The sequence below is a fragment of the Lissotriton helveticus genome, chromosome 8, assembly GCF_964261635.1.
Source record: "Lissotriton helveticus chromosome 8, aLisHel1.1, whole genome shotgun sequence".
NCBI classification, from domain to species: Eukaryota; Metazoa; Chordata; class Amphibia; order Caudata; family Salamandridae; genus Lissotriton; species Lissotriton helveticus.
Genome location: NC_136069.1, coordinates 1200246881 through 1200261203, shown reverse-complemented (window position 1 = coordinate 1200261203; position 14323 = coordinate 1200246881).

Here is a 14323-nt window from a genome sequence, read left to right as displayed (position 1 = left end):
CAATAGTGCAAATTGAAGCATAGACTTGTAACATATTTATATACTTATGTTACACTCAAGTGCTTTGGAGGTACTAAAGTATACTATAGGTAAACACCCTATAGACTTATACTTTAGCACATCCTTATAGTTTTGCACTTTCATATTCATTTATTCATTTATGAACTACACATTCTTTCTGACAAACTTTTACAGACAAACATAGAAATATAGTTATTTTTTTGACCAGTAGAGGTAGTTCTAAAAAGAACTGTTTTTTCTTTGTTATTTTGTATTTTCTTTGTAGTTTTTTGAACAATTTTTTTTTAAACAAAAACTAGAAAAATTGAACTTTTCCAAACAAAAAACTGTGAACCTGTATAAAAAAATGAAAAAAAATCAGTTTTCGGGGCATTGGTGGTGCTCCTGTCTCCTTACCATCAGGTCCACTGACTGTTCCCCATAGCATAGCAGTTCATTGCAGTGTTTGCATAGGAACTTTATATTTGCAAACTGGGGAACAATCACATGCGTAGGAGTGCTTCCAGAAGGTGATGCAGTGGAGGTGCTTGCTACTGCAGGTGGTACAACATCCTATCGGCTGCGTGTTGCCTCCCTTGCGTAGTTTTTTACATGCCGGTCCATGCTTGCAGTCCTAAATGAATATTTTTTGGTTGGGTCACCGCGAGACAGTGTCACTTGGCAGATGTTGCAAGTGACTTTTGGAACATTCACGTTCTTCTCCCCTTCTGGAAAAGTAAAACATTTCCAAATGAAACCCTCTTTCTTCTGAGGAAGAGGTTCAGAAAGATAAGTATTTTCATCAGAAGAGTGGTCCGATGGTGATGGAGACCGAGCAGCCATATTAATAAAGTACAGTTGCACAAAACTTCACCTTGATGGAAAACATCCTGCTTGTCTGAAAGTCCAAGTAAAATTAACAAAATAGGAGGGTTCTTTCAACAATTGGACTTGGAAGTATTATGAACCAATGAAATCTCTTCTTTTAATGTCACATGACTGTACGTACTCTTACCGTACGCTTACGGAGTTCTTACGTTCCGCTTACGATGCTCTTACGGTGCGTTTACGCTGGACGTACGATCGCGATATTCGTAAGTTAAAAAGTAATATACGGTTCTTAAAAGTAAAAAGAAAACATTTTCTAGATTATCCTAGATAATGTCTACCTTTAAAAATTACAAAAAATACATAAATATATCGTTTTTAACATTATAAAAGTTCGGAGGTGCGCCCGAGTGCCCCAGGCAGTGCAACCTTTGTCCTATCCTACTTCCCCATTTGCCCTGGTAAGTGAACAGGAGCCCAGCTCCCATAGCTGCGTGGCCTGCTAGCCAGTAGCCACCAACCGAAGGCCCCCTGCCACCCATTGGATAACATTGGGCCTAACTACCTCTGCACCCGGCTGCCCCTGTGCCGCTGAGGGTGTACCAACTGTACCTACCTGACCCTGGGAGACCCCTGAGTCTAAGCCCAGAACCTTAACTCTGCCAGTCGAGTACTTACCTAAAAGCGAAAACTCACTTTTCTTCCATAGGCTAACATTAACTGGTTTCACTTGGAAATTCTTCTAAGTGTGGAGTTTTGGAACTTTACAATATTCATCTAAAATCAGTCGAACTACGAATTCCGATTTACTCACCTGCTATCAGGAGAAACCTCAGGGTGCATTTTTGAGCTGAGTACTGACCCTAAAAAGTAATTCTAACCGTACTTACCAGTAACTTGCATTTCTTTCCATAGGATATTATTGAATTTTTTTGGTGAAAAAGTTTCTAAGTGTCGATTTTTAAAACTTACAAATATTCCTCTAAAATCAGCTGAACTACGAATTCTGATTTACTCACCTGTTATCAGGAGAGACCTCGGTACTGCATCTTTGAGCCCAGTACTGATCCTGAAAAGTAGTTCTAACAGTACTTACCAGTAACTTGAATTTCCTTCCACAGGATATCATTGCCTGCTTTTTACTGAAAGAATTTCTAAGTGTCGATTTTTGCAAATAGCAAATATTCATCTTAAATCAGCTGAACTACGAATTCCGATTTACTCACCTGATATCAGGAGAGACCTAAGAGCTGCATCTTTTAGCCGAACACTGATCCTGAAAAGTCATTCAAACCGTACTTACCAGTAACTTGAATTTCCGTCCATAGGATATTATTGCCTGCTTTTTGCTGAAAAAGTTTCTGTCAATTTTTGAAACTTACAAATATTCCTCTAAAATCAGCCGAAATACGAATTCCGATTTACTCACCTGTTATCAGCAGAGACCTCAGTGCTCCATCTTTGAAGCAGTACTGACCGTGAAAAGTAATTCTAACCGTACTTACCAGTAACATGAATTTCCATCCATAGGATATCATTGCCTGCTTTTTGCTGAGAAAGTTTCTAAGTGTTGATTTTTTAAACTTACAAATATTCTCTAAAAATCGTGCCAATGATAAAAACGTAATTACTTGCCTGTTTTAGATAGAGGTCCCAGTGCTGAACCTAGGAGTCCAGCACTGGATTACAAAAATAACATAAACCTACTTTACCTGCAAATTGAAATTCCTTCCATTGGATGACATTGGTAAAATCCAACTGAAAAGGTTTCTAAGTGTCAACTTTTTAAATACAATAACATTCCTTAAAAATCACTACTGTAACCAAAATGCTTTTAGTTAACTGTTTACAGCTCTTGTCCCGGGACTGAATCTAGGATCCAGTCCTCTGGTTAGAAAAGTAATCTACAAAGTAACTAATTGCATTTAACCAGAAATTCCAATTGATCTGAATGTTGCATTGTGTTTGAAATTGTGTTGCCTATTGCAACAAACTGCAATTATTGCATTCAAAAAGTCAATTGCCTATTTGAAGAGTATTTAACTAAGTAACTCATCCTGGGAAAGTATATTTTGGTAACGTGTTGGTTCTAAAATAAAACAACTATATCTTTTGATACACAACAATTGGCCTAGAGTTCAGTTTTGGAGTGTGTGAGACCATTTGCTGACTATGTACAGCAAATGCTTTACACTGTCCTCTGATACTGCCTTACTGCTCAACTAAGCTACCACTTTAAAGAGTACGGTTATATCTAACTTTAATCTCTGGCAAACCTCTGGGGACTGGGGACTCTATACACACTGTAGCTTACTTTGGTCAAGTATATTCATTTCAAATTAGTCTTTATTTCGACTTTTGAGTCACAAAAGACACAGACATTTAAAAAATACATTTCATTACATTAATATTTACAGGGAAGTACATCTTTGGGATCTGCAGATTATAATTTCCACATACAGGGTACTTCATCTTGACCAATAAAAACATAAATAATGTGTTTAGATAAAAAACATTAAAAATTGGTTAAAAAATATTCCACATTTTATACCATGATAGGTTTATAAGAGCTACAGTACTTTCAATTTGCTACTACGGATTGAACACATCCACATTAGGAATTTTGCAAGCGCGATCACAAGAGCGTCAGAACAATCTGTCTGAAATATCCTCAATGCTGCTGTCCCAGTCTGAATCCCCTTTTGAATACAGATTGACCTAATCCATTTATGGCGAGGAGCTTTATACTCTGGGCATTCAAACAGGACATGAGCTATACTTTCTGTATGTGATATACAGAAAGGGCACGAGTGATCATTTTTGCTTGTTGACCATTTGCAGGTGACTTGGTTGAGAGGGAGGGTCCCAACCCTGAATTGATGAAACAGTTTCCTGTCAAATGGCGATGTAATTAGATCCCAATATCTCTCGTACGAGGGAAAGTGTTTCAGCTCCAAAAAAGCCCTGGTGAGCGTGGGATCAGTGTGTGACTGAAATGCCACTTGTAATACCATCGCCCAATACGCTTCTCTTAACTTGGTTTTTGAAGGGAATATACTCTCCTGGGGCTTATCCCATAGCTCACTCATACCTATGGCCTTGAGTAGAGATTTGACCTTCCTAAACCATAAGAGTTTACCCCCTGTGTCCATATTTCGCGTTTCCAGCAAAGCTGACGCATAGTGAGAAAGTTCAGGTGTCACCCACAGTCTCCTCCAATATGCGAGTGGTCTGAACCTGCAAATGTCCTGTATGCTATTACTCCCCAAATCCAAACGTAATGGTACAAGGGGTGTAGAATGTGGGAGCCCTGTTATACAGCGAAGAAATTTATTGTGTGACATTTACAAGCTCGTGATGTCAGAGACCCCCCAGAGTTCTGCTCCATATAGCATGGATGATCTAACTTTTGTATCGTAGATTTTAAGTACTGGGGCCAGTGGTTTGGTGGCTGAGGACTTAAACTCTCTTGTTAGAACACCAGTCAACTGAGCATGCTTAGAGGTTAGATATGACATGTGTGGCTTCCACTGAAGCCTAGAACCTAGTATTATGCCCAGATAGCTGAAACTGTTCATCTGTTCTAGTAGTTCCCCATTCATAAAAACTCTGCCCCTAATGTTCTTACTCTTATGCATGACCATGAATTTGGTCTTAGATACATTTACGGATAACCCATGGTCAGTACAGAATTTTTCAAAACAGCCGATTGATTTCTGAAGCCCTTCCTGGGTCTTGGATACTAAAAGAGTATCATCGGCAAACATTAATAAGGGAACCGTAATACCATTCTGTTTAGGAGCATCTGTATGGGAGTCCCTATAATATTCTATGACCCGGTTTATGTATAAAGTGAACAATGTGGGTGCCAAAACACATCCTTGTCGGACACCTCTTGCCGTTGGGAATCTGTCGGTCACCTGACTCTGGGTACCCCATCTCACCTGCGCATAATTATCATCGTGCAATTTGATCAAGACTGTGAGCAGTTCAGGTGGCATGCCTTGATCATAAAGCGCACGCCACAGCCTATCTCGTTGGACGAGGTCAAATGCAGCCTTCAGATCAACAAAGGCTGCATAGAGTGTGCCGCCCCCCAGAATCACCCATTTCCAATAAATTGTGGAAAACCTAAAAACTTGATCCACTGTACTGGTGGAGGGACGGAAGCCAGCCTGGAGCTTGGACATGACCCCCGATTCCTCCATCCAGTTCTGGATCCTGAGAAGTAACATTCTGGCCACAACTTTTTGGATACAAGCTATTAGGCTTATCGGCCTATAATTGGCTGGATCGGTGCGGTCCCCCTTTTTATAAATAGGTATGATTTCTGCTCCCCGCCATGTATCCGGCAAGGCAGTGCCTCTTGCGATGGCATTTGCCAACAGTTCAATGTACGGGACCCAGACTTTTCTATTGTGTAAGAAGAGATCAGCTGGAATTTTGTCTAGGCCCGGGGCTCTACCTTTGGGGATTAAATTGAGGGCATAGTCAACTTCTTTCCTAGTAAACAGAAGTATACTGTTGGATAATGGACGAATAATAGGATCCAAAGCAGTTGGTGGGAAACAATTATCATTGGCAAACTGAGTCCTGAAATACTTTGTCCAGCGTTCAGGAGAGACATGGTTTTCGGGCAATGGTCTTTGGTTCCCCTTACCCCTCCTCACCAAGTGCCAGAAACCCGTCATATCTTTCGATTTACTAGCTTCTAGTAGATCTTCCCAATATTTGTTATCCCATGCTTTCTTTGCTTCGAGTTGCATCCTTTTGTAATGTTTCCTGGCTCCTTGTATGGTCTCTCTATCAGTTGAGCGTACTGCTAAGGCTAAAGATTTATACGCTACCCTACAATTTTTGTCATACCATGACTCGGGTTTCCGTCTTCCTTTACCAGAATGTTTCTTCATTTGAATGCTAAAAAATTTACCTAATTTAAAAAAAAGGGTCGAGTGGATCTGAACTACCCTGATATCGTAATCTACGTGGGATGACTGTCCCTGTATTTCAGCAGTTGCTGCTTTAACCAGAACCTCCATTTAATTAATGGAATTTAGGTCACCCAAGCACTCAGCCCATCTTAGTCACCTTGTATCGTTGGTCATAACAATATCGTCTGTTATGTCATCTTTCGTTATTCCTTGACCCTTAGGGAGCAGTCAAGTATATATAGAGCCACTTTCCTACAACATCCCCTCCCTTCACCACTGTGTAAACGTGCCCTGTGTCCATTTTAATTTGGGAGATTAAATCCCTCTGAATCCTGAGAGGCCCTAGGGTCCAAGTAGCTCACTAGGTACCTCCAGTAAGCGCCACAGAGCTGCGTTGCAGAGAGATGTAAAAAGGGGCATGGCCTGGGCCTCCTCTCTGAAACACAGCGCAATAGCGCTTACTGAAAGCACCTGGTGGGCTGGCCCTCAGGATTGAAGCGGAATTATTTCCCCAACTTAAAACACGCCACAGGGCGTGTTTTCACACGTCACCTCGGTCCCCATCCCCTCCCTTCACCACTGAGTAAACGTGCCCTGCGGCCGTTTTAATTTGGAAGATTAAGTCCCCTTGAATCCTGAGGGTCCCTAGGGTCACACTAGCCCACTAGGTACTGCCAAAGAGCTGCATTGCAGAGAGGTGTAAAAAGGGGCACGGCCTGGGCCTCTTCTCTGAAATGCAGCACAGTGGCGCTTACTGGAAGCACCTGGTGGGCTAGTTGGCCCCCTGGGGCTCCCTGGATTGAAGGGGAATTATTTCCCCAACTTAAAAAAACACATTTTCCTCACATTTATGTGGTGGAAAGTTTTAGAATCTGTGTGGATCCACAAAATTCCACCCACCCTGAGTTTCCCAAAGTCTTCTGAGAAAAATTGTACCTCACTTGTGTGGGTAGGCCTAGCGCCCATGACAGCAAAATGCAACCTGGACACACCACATTTTCACCATCAAAAATGACCCTTTTTTTGCAAAGTGCCTAGCTGTAGTTTTTTAACCCTAGCTCTGCCGGTCCCTAGGAAACCTAGCTAACCTATACATTTTTTTAAACTAGTCGCCAAGGGAAATACAGGATGGGGAGACTTGACTGGCTCTCACCAGGTTCTGTTCCCCAGAATCCCTTACAAACCTAAAATATTGACAAAAACAAACACATTTTCCTCATATTTCTGTGGTGGCAAGTTCAGGAATCTACGTGAATCCACAAAATTCCACCCACCCGCATTTCCGAAAGTCTTGCAAGAAAAATGGTATCTCACTTGTGTGGGTAGGCCTAGTGCCTGCGACAGGAAATTGTGTAGAACACACGAGGACACACCACAATTTCACAGTGAAAAATGACTCTTTTTTTGCAAAGTGCCTAGCTGTAGCTTATGAACCCTAGCTCTACAGGCACCCAGGGAAACCTAACAAACCTATACATTTTTGAAAACTAGATATGCAGGGGAATCCAGGATGGGGTGACTTGCCTGGCTCTTACCAGCTTCTGTTACTCAGAATCCCTTGCCAACCTAATAAATTGTCAAAATAAATACATTTTCCTCACATTTCTGTGGTGGAAAGTTCCGGAATCTGCACGCATTCACACATTTCTACCCACCCTGCGTTCCCCATAGTGTTCCAAGAACAAAGGTACCTCACTTGTGTGGGTAGGCCTAGTGCCCGCGACAGGAAATGGCGCAAAATGCAACGTGGACACACCACAATTTCACACTGAAAAATTACTCTTTTTTTCCAAGATGGCCACCGAACTTGGGGACAAAAACACAGGTCACCCCCTTGCAAAACCAGGTTGTTTTGTGATAGGTCATTTTGATGTCTCCTCAATACGTTTTGGGCCCTTGCCTGTCGCAGATACTTGACCCACCCACGCAAGTGAGGTATAATTTTTATCGGGAGACCTGGGGGAATGCTGGGTGGTAGAAAATGTGTGGATCCACATAGATTCAAGAACTTTCCAACACAGAAATTTGAGGAACAAAGTGATATTTTCATCAAAATGTGAGGTTTTCAATGGATTCTGGGTAAGAAACATTGGTGTACCCTTGCAAGCCATACGTACCTGGACTCAACTGGGGCTCTAGTTTTTAGAAATGTGTGGGTTTGGTAGTTTTTATTTTTACGGCTGCCGAGCCTTGGGCCAAAAACTAATGGGACCCCCCTGAAAAAACAGGTCATTTTAGGATACATAGGGGCCTCTGAGTTTTTGGTCCTGAGTCGGCAGCCATCTAGCGAAACTTCCCAAACATATACATTGCTGAAAACTAGAAACCCAGGGGAGTCCAGGGAAGTGTGGCTTGCATGGGTCCCCCAACATTTTCCTACCCAGAATCCCCTGCAAACCTCAAATTTAGCTGAAAAAAATCACTTTTACCTCATATTTCTGAGTGGGAAAGTTCTGGAATCTATGTGGATCCACAAATTTCCTACCACCCAGTGCTTTCCCAGGTCTCCCAATAAAAATTATACCTCACTCACATGGGTGGATCAAGTACCTGTGACAGGCAAGGGCCCAAAATGTATTGAGGAGACATCAAAATGACCTCTCACAAATCTACCTAGTTTTGCAAGCGGGGCACATGAGTTTTTGGCCCTGGGCTCGGCGGCCATCTAGGGAAACCTACCAAACCCACACATTTCTGGAAACCCATGGGAGTCCAGAGAAGTATGGCTTGTGTGGGTCCCCTAACATTCTCCTACCCAGAACCCTCTGCAAACTTCAAATTTCACTGAAAAAGTCACTTTTTTCTCAAATGTTTGTGTGGGAAAGCTCTGGAATCTGCCGGGATCCACAAATTTCCTAACACCCAGCTTTCCCCAGGGCTCCTGATAAAAATGATACCTCACTTGTGTGCCGGCAGAGCTAGGGTTAAAAATCCACAGCTAGGCACTTTCCAAAAAAAGGATCAGTTTTCACTGTGAAAAGGTGGTGTCCACGTTGCATCTTGGGCCATTTCCTGTCAGAGGCACTAGGCCTACCCACACCAGTGAGGTACCATTTTTCTTGGAAGACTTTGTGGAATGTGGGGTGGGTGTCATTTTGTGGATCCATGCAGATTCCAGAACACATTTTGACGTTTGCAAGGGATTCTGGGTAACAGAACCTGGTGAGAGCCAGCCAAGTCACCCCGTCCTAGATTCCCCTGGGAATCTAGTTTTTAAAAATATATAGGTTTGCTAGGTTTCCCTAGGTGCCGGCAGAGATAGGGTTCAAAATCTACAGCCAGACACCTTGCAAAAAAAAGATTGGTTTTCACTGTGAAAATGTGGTGTGTCCACATTGTGTTTTGAGCTGTTTCTGTCACGGGCACTAGGCCTATCCACACAAGTGAGGTACCATTTTTCTCAGGACACTTTGGGGAATGGGAGTGAGTGGAATTTTGTGGAACCACGCAGAATTTTCCGTCATAGAAATTTGAGGAATTTTTTTTAACAAATGTTGAAGTTTGCAAGGGATTCTGGAAAACAGAACCTGGTGAGAGGCACACAAGTCACCCCATCCTGGATTCCCATTGGTGTCTAGTTTTAAAAAAATTACAGGTTTGCTAGGTTTTCCGATATGCCGGCTGCGCTTGGGCCCAAAATCCACAGGTAGTTCCATTGCTAAAAAAAAGTCTGTGCCAAGTGGGCTTTCTGCCTCCCTTGGGGGATTCGGGTGGGGGGGTTGCCCCGATATGCCCCCACGGGAGACAGAAAAACTGTGTAATCGTTGGTACCTAGTGGGCTTTTCTGCCCACCTGGGGGAGGGGCAGATAGGGGGCGACTGCCCACATTTGCCCCCCAGGGGGGACAGAGGACTTACATTTTTCTGGTGGCATTGCCATACCCTTTTTGGGAAGCCCCTACCCCAATGTCAATAAAAAAATAATGCCTGACTTCTAGTTGGCTTTCTGCCCCTGGGGGGGAGATTGGGGGCTACTGCCCCATCTGCCCCCTGGGGGGGCAGGAAGACTGACATTTCTCTGGGGGGTGGGGGCATTGCCCTGCCCTTTTTGACCAGAACCCACCCCAACATCAATTAAAGACAAATCCCTGGTTCCTAGTTGGCTACTGCCCTAAACTGCCTCACAGGGTGCGGAAAGACTGATATTTCTTTGGGGGGTGCATTGCCATGCCCTTTTTGGGCAGCTCGCACCCCAACATAAATACAAAAAAAATCAGTATTTCCTAGTGGGCTTTCTGTCCCCTAGGGGGAAGATTGGGTGGGGGCAGAAAGATATAAATTTTTCTGGGGGTGCATTGCCATGCCCTTTTTAGGCAGCCCCCACCCCAATGGGCTACTGCCTCCATCTTCCCCAGAGGGCAGAAAGTCTGTAGCAGCCAAATAAATATGGGGAAAGCAAAGGCTTTGCCCAAGGGGCCGCTTTCCCTCCCTGGCACTAGAGGGTGGATCCCTGCTTAGGGATCACCCTCTTGGGATAATCCCCAAGCAGGGATCCACTTGGGAAGGGTACCATTAGTAAGGGGAGATTCTCCCCTTTCCAACGATACCTCTCCTTTCTTTTTGGGTGCTCGGGTGGCTGAGAGAGCCCCACAAGCACCAAAACTGAGAAACTGAAACTAAGTTAAAGTTTTGATTGAGTTGCAATAACGATCGCACGCCATGTGCGCGATCATCATTGCAATGAAATACCAAATAAGGCCTGGGGAGGTGGGGGAAGCTTTTTCCCATCACCCCAGGCAAATAAACAATTGGAAATCCCTCTGCTGTCTGCAGCAAACGGATCTCCTGAGCATGTGCTCTTGATGGAATGATTCAGTAATGAGCACACTAGAACTTGTGCTCATGACGGAACTTTACTGTCATGAGCACAGAAGAGGTTAAGAAAATGATTTCTTAAAACCACTGACACAGCACACACATTACATTGTCTTAAATATATAATTTTTCATATATCAAAACATGTATATGTATCTCTTTTCATATTTCTCTTTTCCATGGCTCTACAGAATACATAAAGAACAATAGATGACATTAACATATACATAGTGGGAATCAAAAACCTCTCAGTGATCACAAATACAAACATGAGACCTTGGAACCACTTATAATTGAAATGTCTCAAAATGTTTTTGTTCATTTTCTCCTTATATCTTCATTACATATTCCAAAGATAGCTGGCATGGGACATAACATAATGTCATTGATGTTTCAACCCTGTGTTCAAGTGCTATTGAATATAGATCATGGTGGGTCTTCCTCAGGACCAAGACAGACCAAAGGGCAGCCATCAATGTATTTAAAGAAAGACACATATGTCGTGTCCAGAACGGTATCTGATGAGTAAGCACCAAGTTATCTCAGACCCCAGCTGGGGTTCACTCGATGTGGGGATGAGGTTTATTAGTATTGATCAGTTAACCCCCTTCAATCGTAGTCCTCTTAGCCCAACTGTGGCTTGATTTGTTTCTGAATGAGAATGTGGACAGCAGTAGCACCTGTCCTGTCTGCTGTCCTCCTGCGTGTGTGTGTGTAGGGCTGGGCACACCCCATAAAAATTACACATGATGTACAACTCAAGCAGTGGCGGCTGCTGGCGGGAAGCAGTAGTGGGGAGGGGGGGTTTAAAAACATTAACTTACCTGCCAGCCGGCTGGTCAGCCATCACCTCTCCTCCATCATCTCTGTCCTCTACCTTCTGTAGAAGCAGACAGCACACAGGCTCCACTAAGCCAATCACAACACTGCAATCCACTATTATGATTGGTCGGAGTTCCATTATTATTGCGTTATTATTGCGTTATTATCATGTTTTCCATTTATTTGCAGTGCTGAAAGACAGTGGGGTGATGCTCCTCTGCCTTAGAGGAGGAGCCGCCCTTGAACTCGAGTCTTCTCTGCACACAACCAGTGAGGTTACAGGTGGCTGCCTGAGGCACAGTAATGGGGAACCAGCAGACTATAGTGTTTATAGTGCTTCCCGTTGGAGGTGGAATGTGCCTTTACTGGTGCAGAGCAGACTAAATGACTGTGAACTCAGGATCCCAGTTTACACTTCCATGACACAGGTGGTGGAAGCCGAGGTGAGAGAGAAGTCAGGATTAGGGGACATCATTTTTTTATTTGGGTTTTATATAACTCAAACTCGACCCGTAGGTATCAGAGTGCTTTACAGGAGAACCAGTTGTATTACAGATGGACACATTCAGTTTTTTGTTAGGCACGGGGAGATTACGTGATTTGCCCAGAATCATAGTATGTTGAGCATCTCTTGCGAGACTCGAACTCCATTCCCCAGCTTCAAGGTTGGATGGAAGCCTTATAATGTCAGATGCCATTTACGAAAAGGGGCTCAGTGTGTCCTTCATTGCAATACATGGACGCTTCATTGTCCTCATATTGAACTGTAAGCACTCCTTAGGCAGACTGATTTAATGGCTCCACCAACGAAAACGCCATATGTTGTGCATAGGTCCATAAGAGTGGTTGCTCTATCAACCACTGGTTTCTGAATATTGGCTGAAAAAAGCCAATTGCTAAAGAGTACGGTGCTTTTTCTCGTTTTCTCTTTGTAGCTTCATCAGCTCTGGGAGAGACAGCCATGACTGTCTGTAGGCCTGTCTCTGGGTCTTAAATAGGCTAGGAGAGGGAGGCAGTGCACCTCCCTCCACTATTTTTTTTAATCGGGCCAAGGGATGGTGTCCCAGGGGCCTCAAAGAGGGGGGGCACATGCCCTCTCCCATAAGAAACTGATTTTACCACTCCCTCCTCCCCCAGGCGCAGGCCCACCCAGTGAATTTTTTGTAGAAAAGAAATACAGTAGATTCTGAACACATTTGTGGTAAAATGTTATAAAAAAGTTTCTGGCCATAAAGGGACCGCCTCATCAGGCGTTGTAGGGGAAGGGTATCATTACCATGCTCCCTTTTATATATTTTTAAATGTATTTCCAGAGTATGGGGCTCAGTCCCCAAGTCCTAAAATGGATGCTGCCCATCTTTGTTAAACTGGTAGCAGCCAGTCAGATCTTGTCTTAAGATCTGTTAGTTTCACCATGGATCCTCCGTGGCATGACATATGAGAATTGTGGAAGCCTTAATTTCTCAAAAACGACCGTATGGCTTTGGACTCAGCACGAAAAGCATGCTTTCTGGACTAATATCTACCTTTCTGCAAAATTTAGTGTAATTAGATTCAGCAGATTTCGCAGTATAGCTGTTCAACTTTATTAAGCAAAAAGTATGAGGGAGAAGTGCTTTGGGATCCCCTTTTTCTCAGTATCTTCTTTAGGGTCCACCACAAAACTTTTCAGGAAGGAGCTGAGGTAGATGAGACTTCTTTTTGTAAAATTTCATGAGGATTCATGAAATGGAGCTACAGTTCTAAGCATTATTTGGCCTGCTAATAACTTTAATGCCATTTGACCAATCTTCACAAAAGGTTCCAAACAAATGGTCATCCACCTCAGTTTCTTCCTATAAAGAGTTATTCATCAAGAAGGGATAGGGAAAAATGGGGGATCCAAAACGCAATTTCCCAAGCACTTGGCACAGGGCCAGGCTGTGCGTGGCTGCGAGGTGATATAGTTACGTATGAAAATAAAATATAACTTTATTTTGGAAAAGGGGGGTGGTGATGGACAGAGTTTCTGAATGATGCAAAATCGGTTTTATCCACACTATGTGTCGAAGGGTATACTCAGACGTGAGTCCCTTGCTCATTGCACCATCAGGATTCAAGCAAGCCGGGCCGAAGAAGGCTCTGATGCCAGAAACCGGTCCCCGGAAGCTTGTTTCCTTCCCAGTATAAAAATTGGCTTGGTAGTTTGGTTTGCCCTGTTCCCATCATGCACTGGGACAGGAACAGACTAATTTGCATATAGCCAGGTTCTGAGCTGGGATGGTGCAGTGAGCTAAAAAACGGTGATGAATTAAAACCACGATCTATTGACTTGGTAAGAGTATTCTGCATCATTCAGAAACTCTGTCCATCACCACCCCCCTTTTCCAAAATTGGTTTTATCCACACTATGTGTGGGAGGGTATACTCAGACGTGAGTCCCTTTCTCATTGCACCATCATGGATTCAAGCAAGCCGGGCCGAAGAAGGCTGTGATGCCAGAAACCGGTCCCCGGAAGCTTGTTTCCTTCCCAGTATAAGAATTGGCCTGGTAGTTTGGTTTGCCCTGTTCCCATCATGCACTGGGACAGGAACAGACTAATTTGCATATAGCCAGGTTCTGAGCTGGGATGGTGCAGTGAGCTAAAAAACGGTGATGGATTAAAACCATGATCGATTGACTTGGTAAGAGTATTCTGCATCATTCAGAAACTCTGTCCATCACCACCCCCCTTTTCCAAATTTGGTTTTATCCACACTATGTGTGGGAGGGTATACTCAGACGTGAGTCCCTTGCTCATTGCACCATCAGGATTCAAGCAAGCCGGGCCGAAGAAGGCTGTGATGCCAGAAACCGGTCCCCGGAAGCTTGTTTCCTTCCCAGTATAAGAATTGGCTTGGTAGTTTGGTTTGCCCTGTTCCCATCATGCACTGGGACAGGAACAGACT